Genomic DNA, 15,219 nt, shown 5'->3' on the forward strand with positions numbered 1-15,219 from the left:
TGAAATTGGGATTTCCAGTTAGTGGATTTTAAAAAATAGTCTGCTATCAAATCTATTTGAAAAAAAAATACTTGGCCTTTCCACCCCCAGAATATCCCATAAGGAAGGGATCTCATCTATACAGTGATTTTAAAAGTTGTAATTCAATGCAGGAACCTGTCAGAAAACATTTCACAGGTGGTTTTGAAATAAAGAAGTTTGAGATGAGTGGTATCTGAGGATACATCTATACTGTGGTGTCAAACTAATGCAGCTATGGAATCTTGGGAGTTGTAGTTTTACAAGATCTTTAGCCTTTTCTCCCAAAGAGTGCTGGAGCTAACCAAACTACAGCTCCCAGGATTCTATAGCATTGAGCAATGGCAGGTAAAGTGATGTCAAACCGCATTAGTTCTACTATATATATGTATACTTGGATATCACTCATCTCAAACATCTTTATATATTTTAAAACCATCTGAAGTTTTCTCTTAATTCTTTGCATTAATTCTACAGTGTAGATGCACCCTGAGAAAAATATTTTTCATTTTACAGCATCCTACAATAATGTGATTATTAATTGAATACAGTTTCAGTTCTGCTGATGACTTTGGGCCCCCTAGAATGCCCCCCTGTATGCACAGCATAACAAACCACTTATTTGTTTGCTCTTGCTTATGCATTTTAGCTTGTCGTACTACTACACAATTTCACTTCTAAATGAGTGTGTACTTCACTTGCATTTCACCTCTGTTTAATCAAACTCAGATGTACATTAAAAATGTTATAACCTTTAAGCCACAGGGAAAATATAGAAAAAGCAATTAGCCCAAATACTGTTCTAGTTTCAGTCAATTACTGAAGTACTATCTCAGTAAAAGCAGAACATGATTTTGCTAGGCAACGAGCAAAGCTGTGAATCTTAATGTTGTGGTGTTTACATTCTTTAATACAATTGAGTTCAGGATTTGGACTGTTGGACCATGTTTTTGTTGTGTGCCTTCCAGTTATTTCTGACTTATAAGATGGCGAACTTGTCATGAGCTTTTCTTGGCAATATCTGTTCAGAGATTATTGCTATTCCTTCCTCTAAGGCTGAGAAAATGTGACTTTCTCTGACTTCCCAGTCTTAGGCCACCCCGCAGATCATTACACCTCACTGACTTCATACAGCTGTTTAAGTTTATTAATTACTGTATATCTATATTTTCTCTGGTGGACCTACAAAGATTCAAACAAAAACATGTTATCGTTTTTAACTCATTCATTACATTCTTCTAAAGTTTAAAGAGAGACACTGCGCTGATTGAGTTAATGTATAATATCTACATAATGCTGTGCTTGCACACACACTCCCGAATATGACGCCTTTCTGGCATTAACTAATATGACACCTGATTACTTTTTAAGAGATCAGCCTGTGCAATACATTACACATTTGATCCCAGACCATTCTCTGGGGAGGAGTAGCTGTTGAAATTACAGCATCAAGGGAAGTGCCAGATGGTTTAGTTTCTGCATCAGTTTTCTTTATTTTGCATATGTAATCATACAAAGACAGTTTTAACTTCTTGGTATTACTCCTGAATTATGGTATCCGGAACTGAATGTAATTCTGCAGATAAGATCTTTTGTATTCACTGCTAGAGGGATATTATTTCTTTCTACTTCATGGGTATGGCGTGCTTCTCATAACACAACTTAAGGTGGTGATGGTTTATTTCTTCCATCCTTGTTTGATAGGCAATAAGACAGATTTTGTAATTCCTCACTGGAAAGCTAAACAGATTCTTCTGATTTCTCTGTGTTATTCTAGGTTCTGTACTTCAACAGGAGTGTTCTATGTGCAGAAATCAAGGAAGAACACAGGCAAACTATGAATTACCTAAATGCTGGAACACTTGCCCATTTTCCTGCACTCTCTTTACAATGGCAGCTATTAGAAATCTGGTTTTAAATCAGATTCTTATTTAAAATGCTTGTACATGCTTTGAATGGAGGAAAATGTGCAGTTTAATGCAGCTGGCAGTTTACATGATTTTTATGACTCAAATATGCTGCCATACTGGTTAACTTACCAGTTTGTTGAGAGATTGAGGCTCTAATACTAAACCCTGAGGCACTGCTCTGTGGGTAAACAGGAGGCCCATTTCTGGAATCATGTTTGTTCCACTTGAAATGCCAGTGGTTAACCTATAGAATAGTGGTTCCCAGCCGTTTTTTGACCTGGGACCACTTTGACCAGGGACCACTTTGACTAGGGACCACTCTCCAACATTAGTACCAAAAGGGTTATGAATCAGTTTTTGGTCAACTTTAGATTTGGTTTGGTTATTTGGGGTGCTGATTCAGAAAATTGCATTGAATAGACCACATCAGCTCTAGTTTCTGATACAGAACATATGCCATCTGCTCGGCCACAGAAAAACAATTTTCCCTGCATGTCTTACTTTATGTCTCTTGTCCCAACAATGAGCACTAGCACACGGCTTGGGAACCACTGCTATAGAAAGATCTGTGAGATCTATCTCATACTGGTTTTGCCACTAGAATGGGGTGGGTTATATCTTGAAAAGGGAGTAATGATTCCCAACACCTCATAGCAATTCTTTCCTCCTTCTCTATTCACATAAGATTTGTTCTGCTAATCTTTTTTCCCACTAGATCCCATTGATTTTAAATGGGATAGGTGTGTACCTTGACTTGGTTCTATGGTGATAAAGCAGGCATAAACAGGTGCTACTATTTTTATTCCACCCTGTTCCTTTGGCAAGCTTTCTAATAGCACTTTGGCATCAAACATCATTCCATGAACGCTACCATTAAGTAGAATAATGGTCAATTAAGTGTACCAGGAAGTAATGAGGAGGAAATAACAAGAGAAGTGTTGATTTCAGTTGCCTCCCGTTAGACAAAAAAAAAATTAAGGTTTGGCAAGTGGAACATTTGAAAATCAATAGAAAAGGAGTAATTACTTACATTTAAGTTGAAGGATGCAGAACACTAGAAAGTAGGACTGCAATTTTGTGCACACTTTCTAAGGGAAATGTTTCATTTGAACTGAGTGAAACTTACCTGAGTAGATATATTTTAATCAGGCTGTAAGTCACCTCAGGAATGTCGTTTAGAGTCTGTAATTTAGTTACTTGTTTATTTTTTAGATGCCACATGATTTTCCACACTGAGTGCTGTCATGCAAATTTCAGTGTGTTCATTTGGGAAAATAGCACTCAATTACTGGTCAGCACTGAATGCTGTTACCTTACAGAACACTTCTGAATTTTAGCTATTGCTAAAAGTAATAGTGTCTTTACCCCAATGTAGTCTCATTAGCTGTATTAAAATATTTCTATCCTATCTTTTCGGGAAAGTCTTTTTAAGGTGACTTACAATAAATAGAATGCAAAAATAAAAATCACTTAACTAATGAAGTTGAATTCTGTTACTCTTAGATTTCTTTCCCCAGTCTTTGAGGTCCAAATGAGTTTACGACTGTTATAACCATACACTTGAAGCCCCACGACACCAAAGAGGATAGTATGAGAGAAGGTGAAGCAGGTTAGAGGCCTCTAGTTGGGAAACAGGTGGTGAAAGGATTAAGTATTCTTATCCTGCTTCTGTACTCCTGTTCACCATTATTAAGAGGAATGTTCTTTTTTGGGCTGAAATAGCCATCAAGCAAGTCCTTTGTGTATAATGTATAATAAACACAGCATTGGTATAGTTATAGTCTTTGATCAGTTAGGTTAGATGCAGTTTTCTTAGCAGTTGCATGGCAAAAGGAAAACAAAAAGCTTTGAACTCTTTTCAAGTCTTTGAAAATACTTTGAGAATTGACATACATTTGTTTTTCTAGGTCGTTCAAGTGTCTGCTAATGTTTTACGGATGGATTTTGTTGAAAAACTGTGTCAAATCATCAAAGGTCAAGGGCTCTTGGGATATCTTGTCCTGCATCAAAAAGAAAAAGAATTTGGGGGTCAGACTGTCTCTGTAGTTATACAGTAGTACAGTAGCGTCTCGCTTATCCAACATAAACGGGCCAGCAGAATGTTGGATAAGCGAATATGCTGGATAATAAGGCGGCATTAAGGAAAAGCCTATTAAACATCAAATTAGGTTATAATTTTACAAATGAAGCACCAAAACATCGTGTTAGACAACAAATTTGGCAGAAAAAGTAGTTCAATACGCAGTAATGCTATGTAGTAATTACTGTATTTATGAATTTAGCACCAAAATATCACGATATATTGAAAACATTGACTACAAAAATGTGTTGGATAATCCAGAAGCTTGGATAAGTGAGTGTTGGATAAGTGAGACTCTACTGTAAATCAATCTAGGAAGGGCGGGAAGGAAGGGTGTATATACTCAGCATCTATGTTTTGAATATGTGTTGATTATTTCTGCGAAACATCTCTGGTCAACTATTTGAACATGTACATGATAAAATGAACTTTTTGTCTGCCAAAAGCAGAAGTATTGCTGCTGTTGAAAAGTGGTGACAGTCCTGATTTATCTTTTGGAATGAATCAAGAAAATGGTCCCAACCTATACTTCTGAATTTGATGTAGTTTTAAAAAAAATTGTAGCCTTGAATGTATTCCAAAGATTTTGAATGTCTTGGTGAACTCTGAAAGGATGCCTTTGCCCTTATATTTGGATATCCAAGTTCCTGCCTGCGTTCTATTCTTGATGCATAGGGTGGATATGATGAGAATCACCATGGAGATTAAGATCTTCCAGGGAGGCCCAGCTCTTGGTCCCACCACCATCACAGGCGCGATTGGCATGGACGAGGGACAGGGCTTTCTCAGTGATTGCTCCTCAGCTATGGAACTCCCTCCTTGGTGAGATTAGATCAGCCCCATCCCTCTTGTCCTTTAGAAAGATGGTAAAGACCTGGCTGTGGGACCAAGCCTTTGAGGCAGTGCAATAACGGCAGCAATTGGAATTTTCACCCTGCTGACTGGATACAGTGCGGTTGTCTTGTGATGGTTTTAAATAATGGTTTTAATGTGAAGATAACTGATTTTAGTGTTTATGTATATTTATGGTTTATTTTATGCTCCGGCTTTGAATGTTTGCCGTGTATATGTTGTGCTCTACCCTGAGTCCCCTTCGTTTTAAATAAATAAATACATAAATAAATAAATGTTATGTCAAACAATCTGAAACAAATATTCATATTTAGCAGGGCCTCCCTCCACCCCCACCCCCAAATCTAGAAGAAACATAACCATTTGGGAGATCATAACCTTTTGGAAAAGTTTGATCTTTCAGAGAAGAGCCAAAATCCCATTTGAGTCTTCTCATATGGAATACAACCAAATCTAATATGCAAGGCAATGTCTTCTGTTATTAAACTGAATAACTTGTTGTCTCTGATCTGTTGGGAAAACAAAGATCATTCCAGTGTATAAAAACAGTTTCAGAAGTGTTTTTTTCAGTTGCCCAAAAATATATCTATTCTCCCATAAAACCACTTGCTTTATATCATGCACTCAAGAGACAAAAATGAAGTAGGCTGTGGTAAAAATAACATATTTGGTTTGCTCACAACTTCATGTGTTCAGCAAACACAGGTTCAAAACTTATCAATCCAGTTACATATATGTTTGAGATCATTTCTGTGTGCAGGTAGCACAGGGCATCTTTCTTACAACAACAGCAGGCATGTGATGGTCTTAGCAGTCCCAAATTCTTATAGGGTCTGAGCTCTGTGTTCATCTCAGAGCTGATCATGTGGTCTGCAGCCCCTCTCACAACTCAGGAAAACATAGAGCAAAGGAAAGAAAGCTGCATACCAGAAAATACATACAATAAGTAGGCTTGAAGAAGATTGTAATTTCCAACAGGAACAGAAGCCATTATACTCATGTCTTGCTTTGGAAGGAATAACTCCATAACTTTTATATCCCTGAACTCCCATCTATATAGCTTTTAAATTAGAAAGGAATGTGATCAAGCTGTTTCTTAATTTGGGCTACTACAATTCAGAAATTCACTGTGATGATCTCAGGATAAATTCCACTGAACTCAGTAGAACTTAGTTGTGAATAAGCAGGCCTAGGATAGGCCACCTGGCTTTGAAATACTTCTAATAATTGATGTTGTCACATTAGCAGCCTAGACAGGATTACATTCTAAGAGTTAATTACTTTTCAGCGCCTTTAAAAATCCCCAGTTGTAATGCTTGGGGCTTTTAGGGTTTCTCTCTTATTTAATGCCTGTGGGAAGGATTTGTCAGAGCTGAACTTGTCATTCTGAACTTCCATTAAACCAATGAAACTTCAGCCTTTCATGCCACCAAGCTCCTCCTCTATGGTGTTCATTCTTGCTCCAACCCGCCTGTTTTCTACAGTGCTGAAAAGGCCCAGCTGTAAAATGTTCTTCCTTTATTAGTCAGCTTCCTCTGTGGTTTTGGAGTGCAATAAACAGGATTCGTCTGCAAAGGGCGAAGTTTGCCTCTTTGCTAAGAGTAAATCATATTGTAGATGCAGGCAAAACATTATCTTAAAGCACCTCACCATGCCTTTGTTGCATATTTTTCTGCAGAGATGCACAGAATCTAGTACTAGATAAAAGTAATGTCTTTTCTTGATAAACTTGATGGACACTCTTTGTGTTCGTGAAAAGAACTATGAAACACCCTTTACCCTGATGATAATTGACAGGTCTCAGGAATGGTGCTAGAAATGCACTTAGTGACATTAGATGCATACACCAGTCTGACTAAACTGGCAGTTCAGTCAGATTTTATACATGTTGTTGTTTGGTGGATGTGTGCCATTTACCTCAAGGTGCAATATGTCAAGGGTCAGCCTTGGATCTTTCCAGCTGTTTTAGCCTACAACCCTCATCAGCCTTAATGATGTCAACTTGTTTCTTTGAGTTATACACTGAGAAAATTAACCTTTCCATGGTTGTCTTTTTCGTTGGGTACATGAACTTGAAAGTACCTGCAGAGAAGAAATGCCACTATGGTATCCCGACCAGTGTGAAGTTAGTGCCTAATAATACCAGCTCGTTAGGTTCTGTTTCTGAAACAGAATTCTAATGGGGAATTTCAGATGGAGGTTTAGAGCCAAGAGGGAGAGGTCTGGCCTCAGTAGGTCTCCAGTCATCTGCCAGAGATGCTGTATTTCAAAACCAGGGGTAATGTCTATCTTGCATCTTACTTTGTTTGAGGCAACAGAAAGCATTACATTTTTATACCTAAAACCATTTTGGAAATCTTCAAGAAAAGGACAAGAGCAATAAAACAAAGACAAGCACAGAATTATCTCAATACGACACTTGCAGGCTCCTCAAGGGGCTGAACAGCTAGCAGGTATATACCAGTCTTAAGTTTCTCTCCAGTATGAAATCCAATAGCAGCATACAATTAATGAGCTTCAGCAGGGAGCTTGTTTCACTTTTCCAGGCTACTGACTTAAAGTATGTAAACTGCTTTGAGTGTTTTGAAAAAAAAAACACAGCACAATTTCTATACCGAGATAGATAGATAGATGGATAGATTAAAAAATCCTTTTAAAGAAAAGGCTAAAAGAAGAGCTGGATCCCTTCATTCTAATCACAGTGGCACCATGTTTGTGTATGCCATTTGTTCTGAATGTGCCAGAGTCAGAGCTGTGAAAATCAGTCATCATTTGCCTACAGCAAGCTAATCCTGCAGCATAGATCCAAGTTACAACTCTGGAGCAAAGTGAGAAGAGTCAGATCCTGGCATGGGATGAGTGTTCAGGGATTGCCAGATAGAAGCAACATGGATTGACAAGACTGAGCAGTTATCATCTTTAAAAAAATGAAACCAGACTTTACAGGTATCTCTAGCACAAAACCCTCTAGAGTTACCTTATATGTTACTGAATTTCAATGTTCAGCATTTGTCACTATTGCCTCTGCTGACAAAAACAATTAGGGGTTGTAGTCTGCTTTTGGTATACTGTGGCCCCAGATTTGTATATGGATGTATGGAAATAATTAAATCATAGTCATTGCATGTTATCGAAGAAGGACCTATAATTTGGAATCTCAAATCAATTGAGTTTTGGGAAATGGGTGAAACTGGGCTCAATCACACATACACACACAGTGCATAAAGATTACCAGAGTATGGAAAACTGTTGTGATAGATGTATATGTTTGTCCCTCTGCAGCCTCATGCTAGAACGGTCTTCTCAAAGTGTCTATCTTCATTTATCTGGTAGTCCTTCAATTATTTGAGCTTTTTATATAGTTTGCAAAGTTATAGAGAAACTGGAGCTCTGATCAACAATCTCTGTTTTTCTTGTCTAATCTGATAAGATCAGCAGGCAGGCAGACTTAATATTCCAACAGTAGTCACCATAGGGCTATTCGTTTGCAGTGTTAATTGTTGTATGCTCAATATATATAGTAGAGTCTCACTTATCCAAGCTTCTGGATTATCCAAGCCATTTTTGTAGTCAATGTTTTCAATATATCATGCTATTTGGGTGCTAAATTTGTAAATACAGTAATTACAACATAACATTACTGCGTATTGAACTACTTTTTCTGTCAAATTTGTTGTATAACATGATGTTTGGGTGCTTAATTTGTAAAATCATAACCTAATTTGATGTTTAACAGGCTTTTCCTTAATCTCTCCTTATTATCCGAGATATTCGCTTATCCAAGCTTCTGCCGGCCCGTTTAGCTTGGATAAGTGAGACTCTACTGTATATAGCAGTAAGTCAAAGTCTTCCCAGGCCAACATATGTTAAGATATATTCTTGCACTAGTTCCCCTGCAATTGGCAGGGCTGTCTGATTATTTAAAAAACTAGATATGTAAATTTATTTGTATACCAGTTCACATTATCTTTTTTTTAAAATGAGGTGAATCAGCCTTAGGTAAGACATTCCAGCTTAGACTAAAGAGTGGTCTTCCAACCTGTTGAAATTGGCGGAATGATACAAAAATCAGAAAAGCATGAGACGATGGTGAGAAAGTAGGTATGGCCGCCTTGGCAAACTCAGATTTCTGAATTCAGCCTCAGGATCTGATATTCCTCAAACCCAAATCATCTAATGTAACAAAAAAGTACAAATACCAGGTTGTATGTTTTCTGGGCTGTATGGCCATGTTCTAGAAGTATTCTGTTCTGACGTTTCGCCCACATCTATGGCAGGCATCCTCAGAGGTTGTGAGGTATGGAGAAACTCAGCAAGGAAAGTTTATATATACCTGTGGGAAGTCCAGGGTGAGGGAAGAACTCTTGTCAGTTGGAGGCTTGCGTGAATGTTGCAGTTAATCACCCTAATTTGCATTTAATGGCTTCATCTACTGGCTACTTTCTGCCTGGGGGCATCCTTTGTTAGCTGCCCCAAGTTCCCATGTCTCAGAGTGTTGCTTCTTATTTACTGTTCTGATTTTTGAGGTTTTTTAATACTGGTAGCCAGATTTTATTCATTTTCATGGTTTCCTCCTTTCTGTTGAAGTTGTCCACATGCTTGTGAATTTCAGTGGCTTCTCTGTGTAGTCTGACATGATAGTTGTTGGAGTGGTCAAGCATTTCTGTGTTCTCAAATAATATACTGTGTCCAGGTTGGTTCATCAGGTGCTCTGCTATGGCTGATTTCTCTGGTTGAGTTAGTCTGCAGTGCCTTTCATGTTCTTTGACTCGTGTTTAGGTGCTGCGTTCGGTGGTCCCTATGTAGACTTGGCCACAGCTGCATGGTATACAGTAGACTCCTGCAGAGGTGAGAGGATCCCTCTTGTCCTTCGCTGACCATAGCATTTGTTGGATTTTCTTTGTGGGTCTGTAGATAGTTTGTATGTTGTGTTTCTTCATCAGTTTGCCTATGCGGTCAGTGATTCCCTTGATGTATGGTAAGAACACCTTTCCTCTGGGTGGATCTTTGTCTTTACTCTCCTGGCTTGCTCTTGGCCTTACAGCTCTTCTGATGTTCATGGTAGGATATCCATTAGCCTGTAGAGCCCAGTTTAGGTGGTTTAGTTCACCTTGGAGGAGGTGAGGTTCGCAGATTCTTTGTGCACCGTCTGTCAGGGCTTTGATTGTGCTTCTTTTTTTTTACTTGGGTGATGGTTGGAGCTTTTATGAAGGTATCTATCCGTATGTGTAGATTTTCTGTAAACTGTGGCCTACAGTTTCCCTACGTAGCAGATTTCTGAGGTTTGAAGCCAAAACATGATCGACTAATTTGTCCATTAATCTCAATTCCTTATTCTTTTTTCTTTTTTTTTTACCATATCTGACCATTTTTTTCAGCAAGGTAATTAAACCTAAAATTCAACAATGTGTAAAGCTGAAATTTTATTGTAACATTCTTTGATATGGTTCATGTCAGACAACTCACATTATTAACAATCATTATGACCAATAATCAGGGATGTTGCATATTGCGGTTCAAGACATTGAAAAGACTGAAGAGCTTGAGGAAGGCTTGATGAATTTATACCTTCTCTGTGCCAGCATTGTTGTGATTTTTGTCTTCTCAACTTTGACTTATCATAACCTCAAAATAAGACACTTCCAAGAGTCCTGATCATCCACTAGTCTTGCTGAGGTCTTGTAAACTTGAAGCCATAGTTTCATTGACTGAATCAGTCTATCTATAGTGTGGCTTTCTTCTTTTCTTGCTGCCTTCCACTGCAAATTATTGTCTTTTCCAATGAGTCATATCATTTTATGATATGTCCAAAGTATGACAGCCATAGTTGCATATTGGCTTCTATTGAGAATATGCCACCATGCAAATACAAAGTCTAAAAAAAATTATAAACCCTATTTTGTGCTATTGATCTCACATTCTGTTATGTCACCTCTTTCTACAGGTCTGTGTGGTTCCACCGTGTTCATCAAATGTACTTCTTTCTTTAGGACAATGTTGTCTTCCTGCTCAGCTTACAGCATTTTATTTTGACAAAATATTTGGCTTTCCATTATGTATATGTGCAGATATGTTTGAAATAAGATAACTTTTATTAGAATTGTATACTGAGCTTCATACTTGATGTACTTTAGTTTGCCTTGTGCTTAGCTGACATTAACAGCTCTTTTTCGAATTGGAATATTCAGCAAAAGGCTGAAATAGTCCTTTTCTTCAAAAAGAATAAATGGATACAAGTCTAACATTCAGACATGGCAATGTTCAAAAACCAGGAAATATATATCAGTCTCCTCTGATTTCAAAAAGAACCAAACAAGAATTATGTGGTTCAACACAACCACTTATGACCTGCATTGGGATGAAGTGGCTTTTTTGTTTCAAGACAAAGATACTACATGTTTCAATCTACCTATCAAAGTATAGATTATTGTATTGGGTAAAGATGAAGGTATTCCCCTGACATTAAGTCTAGTCGTGTCCAACTCTGGGGGTTGGCGTTCATCTTCATTTCTAAGCCAAAGAGCCAGTGTTGTCCGTAGACACCTCCAAGGTCATGTAGCATGCATGACTGTATGGAGCGCTGTTACCTTCCTGCCGGAGCAGTACCTATTGATCTACTCATATTTGCATGTTTTTGAACTGCTAGGTTGACAGAAGCTGGGACTAAAGGCAGGAGCTCACCCTAGATTCGAACCGCCGACTTTTCGGTCAGCAAGTTCAGCAGCTCCGTGATTTAACCCGCTGTGCCGTCAGGGGCTCCAATTACTGTATTGCTACCTAAGTATTTTCAAAGAGCCATTTTAAAAAGCAATTTTTACTGTTTGTCTTTTTGGATTTCAATTCCCTCTGACTCCACTGATGACGGCACTTCACTCACCTACATATACAATAATCTACAAATGGAAGTAGTATTTCAAATATCTGTTGAAGTGGGCTCTAATCCATGAAAGCATGTGTCATAATAACATTTGTTACTCTTTGAGATATCCCAAAACACTGATGATTATAGGGCTTGGCCTGACCTATATATCTCTGACTACAACAATTTCTTTATGAATCTTTTTAAAAACATTAATATTACTCTGAAATAATCAGTTAGATGATAAAGAAATCCATCCTCTTCCCCTGTCAAGATGTCCCCTTCATCATCTACACCACAGTGCTCTGAAACTCCATCCCCTCCCCAACAAAACCTTAAGTAACCTCCATTTCTATTTCTCTGTTCTTATTCCCTCCTACTGCCCCTCTCAATCTCTAAAGCCTTTCCAATCCTCTTATTTAACAGGCAACCCTGGATTAACACATATGGGGATCAGCCCCCTTTGGCTATTTGAGCAGTTATCAGTTTCCCCCACAAACAAACTATGGCAGAGTTATTTTTTTCAACCAGCTACTGTCATTGTTGCAGCTGCTTGGTGTTTAGTTATTATTAATCATGGTGATTCTTATACTATGATGAGAATCAGTTGTTGGTTCCCAGGTAACAAACGGTAGAAGCCCAAGAGCAGTTTTTATGCCTTCAGCTATTTGCAATCCTAGAAACAAGATAAGCAAGGACACATCTTAGAACTTGGGAATTACCCTGGACTGTGCTCTGACTTACAAGAAGCATTGCTTGACTATCAAGCAAAAGTGGGTGCTAGAAAAATATATCATACGAATGCTGACTGGCACAACCTGGGGATCACACCCAGTGAAGACATCTGCCCTTGCACTTTGCTACTCTGCTGCTGAATACGCATGCCCAGTGTGGAAAACATCTCACCATGTCAAAACAGTGGATGTTGCTCTTATGAGACATTATCACAGGATGTCTGTGCCCCACATCACTGGAGAAAATATACTGTTTAACCTGTATTGCACTACCTGACATCAGCTGGGAAGTAGCAGCCAACAATGAAAGGACCAAGGCAGTGACATTTCCAGCCCATCCTCTATTCGGAGATCAGCCAGCATGCCAATGCCTTAAATCAAGAAATAGTTTTCTAAGATCTACAGAAATACTCGCAAGAACACCTCAGCAAGCAAGAGTCCAAAAGTGGCAGGCTAAAACCCAGAACCTCAACCCATGGCTGATACTGAATGAAAGACTCCCTCCTGGGCACACAGAAGACTGGGCAACTTGGAAGGCCCTGAACAGACTGCGCCCTGCCACTATGAGATGCAGAGCTAACCTTGAAAAATGGGGCCACAAAGTTGAGTCCATGACATGCATGTGTGGAGAAGAGCAAACCACAGGCCACCTATTACAATGCAATCTGAGCCCTGCCACATGCACAATGGAAGATCTTCTTACATCAACACCAGAGGCACTGTAAGTGGCCAGCTACATGTCAAAGGACATTTAGTAGAATGCCAAGTTTTTAACTTTGTTTGTGTTTTTAAATACATTACAACTGTACCCTTGGTTTGCTTCTGACATGATAAATAAAGAAAACTCAGAACTGAAAGGTATGATCCTATAACCCTTTCCAGAAAGAAAACTCCAGTGTATTTAGTGGGAGAACTTATGAGCAGACATGCCTAGGATAGCTCTGTTATTTCATGTTTAAGTTAGCTTCACTTCCAATTCCATGATTTGCTATCAGCTTGACATCATATTTTAGACGTGCGGGTGTGTGTGTGGGGGGGTGTCCATTCCTGACACTTTAAATCAGTTTCAAAGGAGAAAGAAGACAGAGACTTAAACTCCATAACTCCACTTTCCAGATGTCCTCTAACTTATCTTTCTCTTCTCCATCGTAGCTTTCTACAAGATGGAGTTATAGGGACATGCCTATCATCTCTGTAATCTAACTTGTTCTTTACTTACCTGGAACTCCATATCAATGCTGGAAAAGTCATGCAAGCATTTTAAATTGTAGTACATGTAGAGTGGTTGAATGTTTTTCTCTCACACACATACTCCTCCAGTTCTGTCCTTGGAAGACCACAGATTATCTGCTTATTCACTAAAATGCAGGTTCTTTATCTCATTTTTCAGGATTTCTTGCAACTTAGCTCCACTTTGCTTGATTGTCCTTATGTCAGCTTGGAATTCATATGGTTCTCCAGATGTTGCTGGACTGCACTTCCCAACATAGACAATAATGGAAAATACTTGGAGCTATAGTCAAACAACATCCAGAAGTTGCATGATTCCTACCCCTTCCTTAATCCCATGGAGAGGGATGCAAAGCAAATCACTCATTTAGGACTTCTCATTAGGAGTGCCATTGCAACAAGAATATGACTAAGGGACACTGCTCAATTATAGTGGTAGTACTTTACCTACTGTATTTTACCATTAATACTGTCATTTTTAATTTTTTTTAAAAGAAAAAGGCTGTAATAACAAGGTGTTCATTTATTTTCTCTTGTAATAAATTCTTTAAATTCTTTTGGGAAAGATGAGTCCTGCATCAATTGACAATTTGTTTGGGGGGATTTTTTATGAAAGCTTCTCATTTATAAATAAATATCTTTGGTAACCTTATAAACATTTTTTTCTAATAAGTTTCTAACAAATGTGAAACTTACAGGTGTTTAACATTTAGGTTCTGAAAAAAAGAGTATCACAAACAGACTGTGTGTACTTATCACACTTTCTAGAACAGGGAAGATGAAACCTCAGGTCTAGTGGGCTCTCACCAGAAAGCAGGTAGAGGTGTCTCTTCTATTATCTCATCTGCCCTTTGCATATGCCCACTGAACCCCAAACTCAAGTCCATAAACTACTGCTCAACAATCAGTGAACCCATTGAGTCTAGAACAGAGGTTCCCAATAATTCCTAGATGTTGTTGAACCTCAGATCCCATAATTTCTAGCCAACATGTCTCATGATTGATCAAAAATGATGGGAGCTATACTGGAAGCCAACAACATCAAGGAACCCATGTTTGGAATCACTGCTCTAAAGCAAGTGAGGGCATCTGTGCCAGGGGTGGGGAACATTTTCTCATCCTGTCCTCATTGACATGTTTTGGTGTGCTCAAAACGATGCAGCAACATTTATGACTGCCATTGTGGTTGAATTTTTAAAGGTCATTTGGGGTGGCTTTGGAGAGTCAGGAAAGCAAATTACTGTAGTTCAGACACACTTTGAGGGAGCTTTCAGACAGAAAGAACTTGCCCAAACATTGGCTGACTTCTGAGGCTGGATGTAGGCATCCCAAAGGCTAGCCATGATCTAGAGCGATAAACTGGCATTTGATTGAAATTGCTCTAATTCAGTCGTTCTCAACCTGTGGGTCCCCAGATGTTTTGGCATTCAACTCCCAGAAATCCTAACAGCTGGTAAACTGGCTAGGATTTCTGGGAGTTGTAGGCCAAAACACCTGGGGACCACTCCTCTCATAGGTATACCAGATCCTGCTCAT

The sequence above is a fragment of the Anolis carolinensis genome, chromosome 4 (assembly GCF_035594765.1).
Source record: "Anolis carolinensis isolate JA03-04 chromosome 4, rAnoCar3.1.pri, whole genome shotgun sequence".
In the NCBI taxonomy this organism is placed as follows: domain Eukaryota; kingdom Metazoa; phylum Chordata; class Lepidosauria; order Squamata; family Dactyloidae; genus Anolis; species Anolis carolinensis.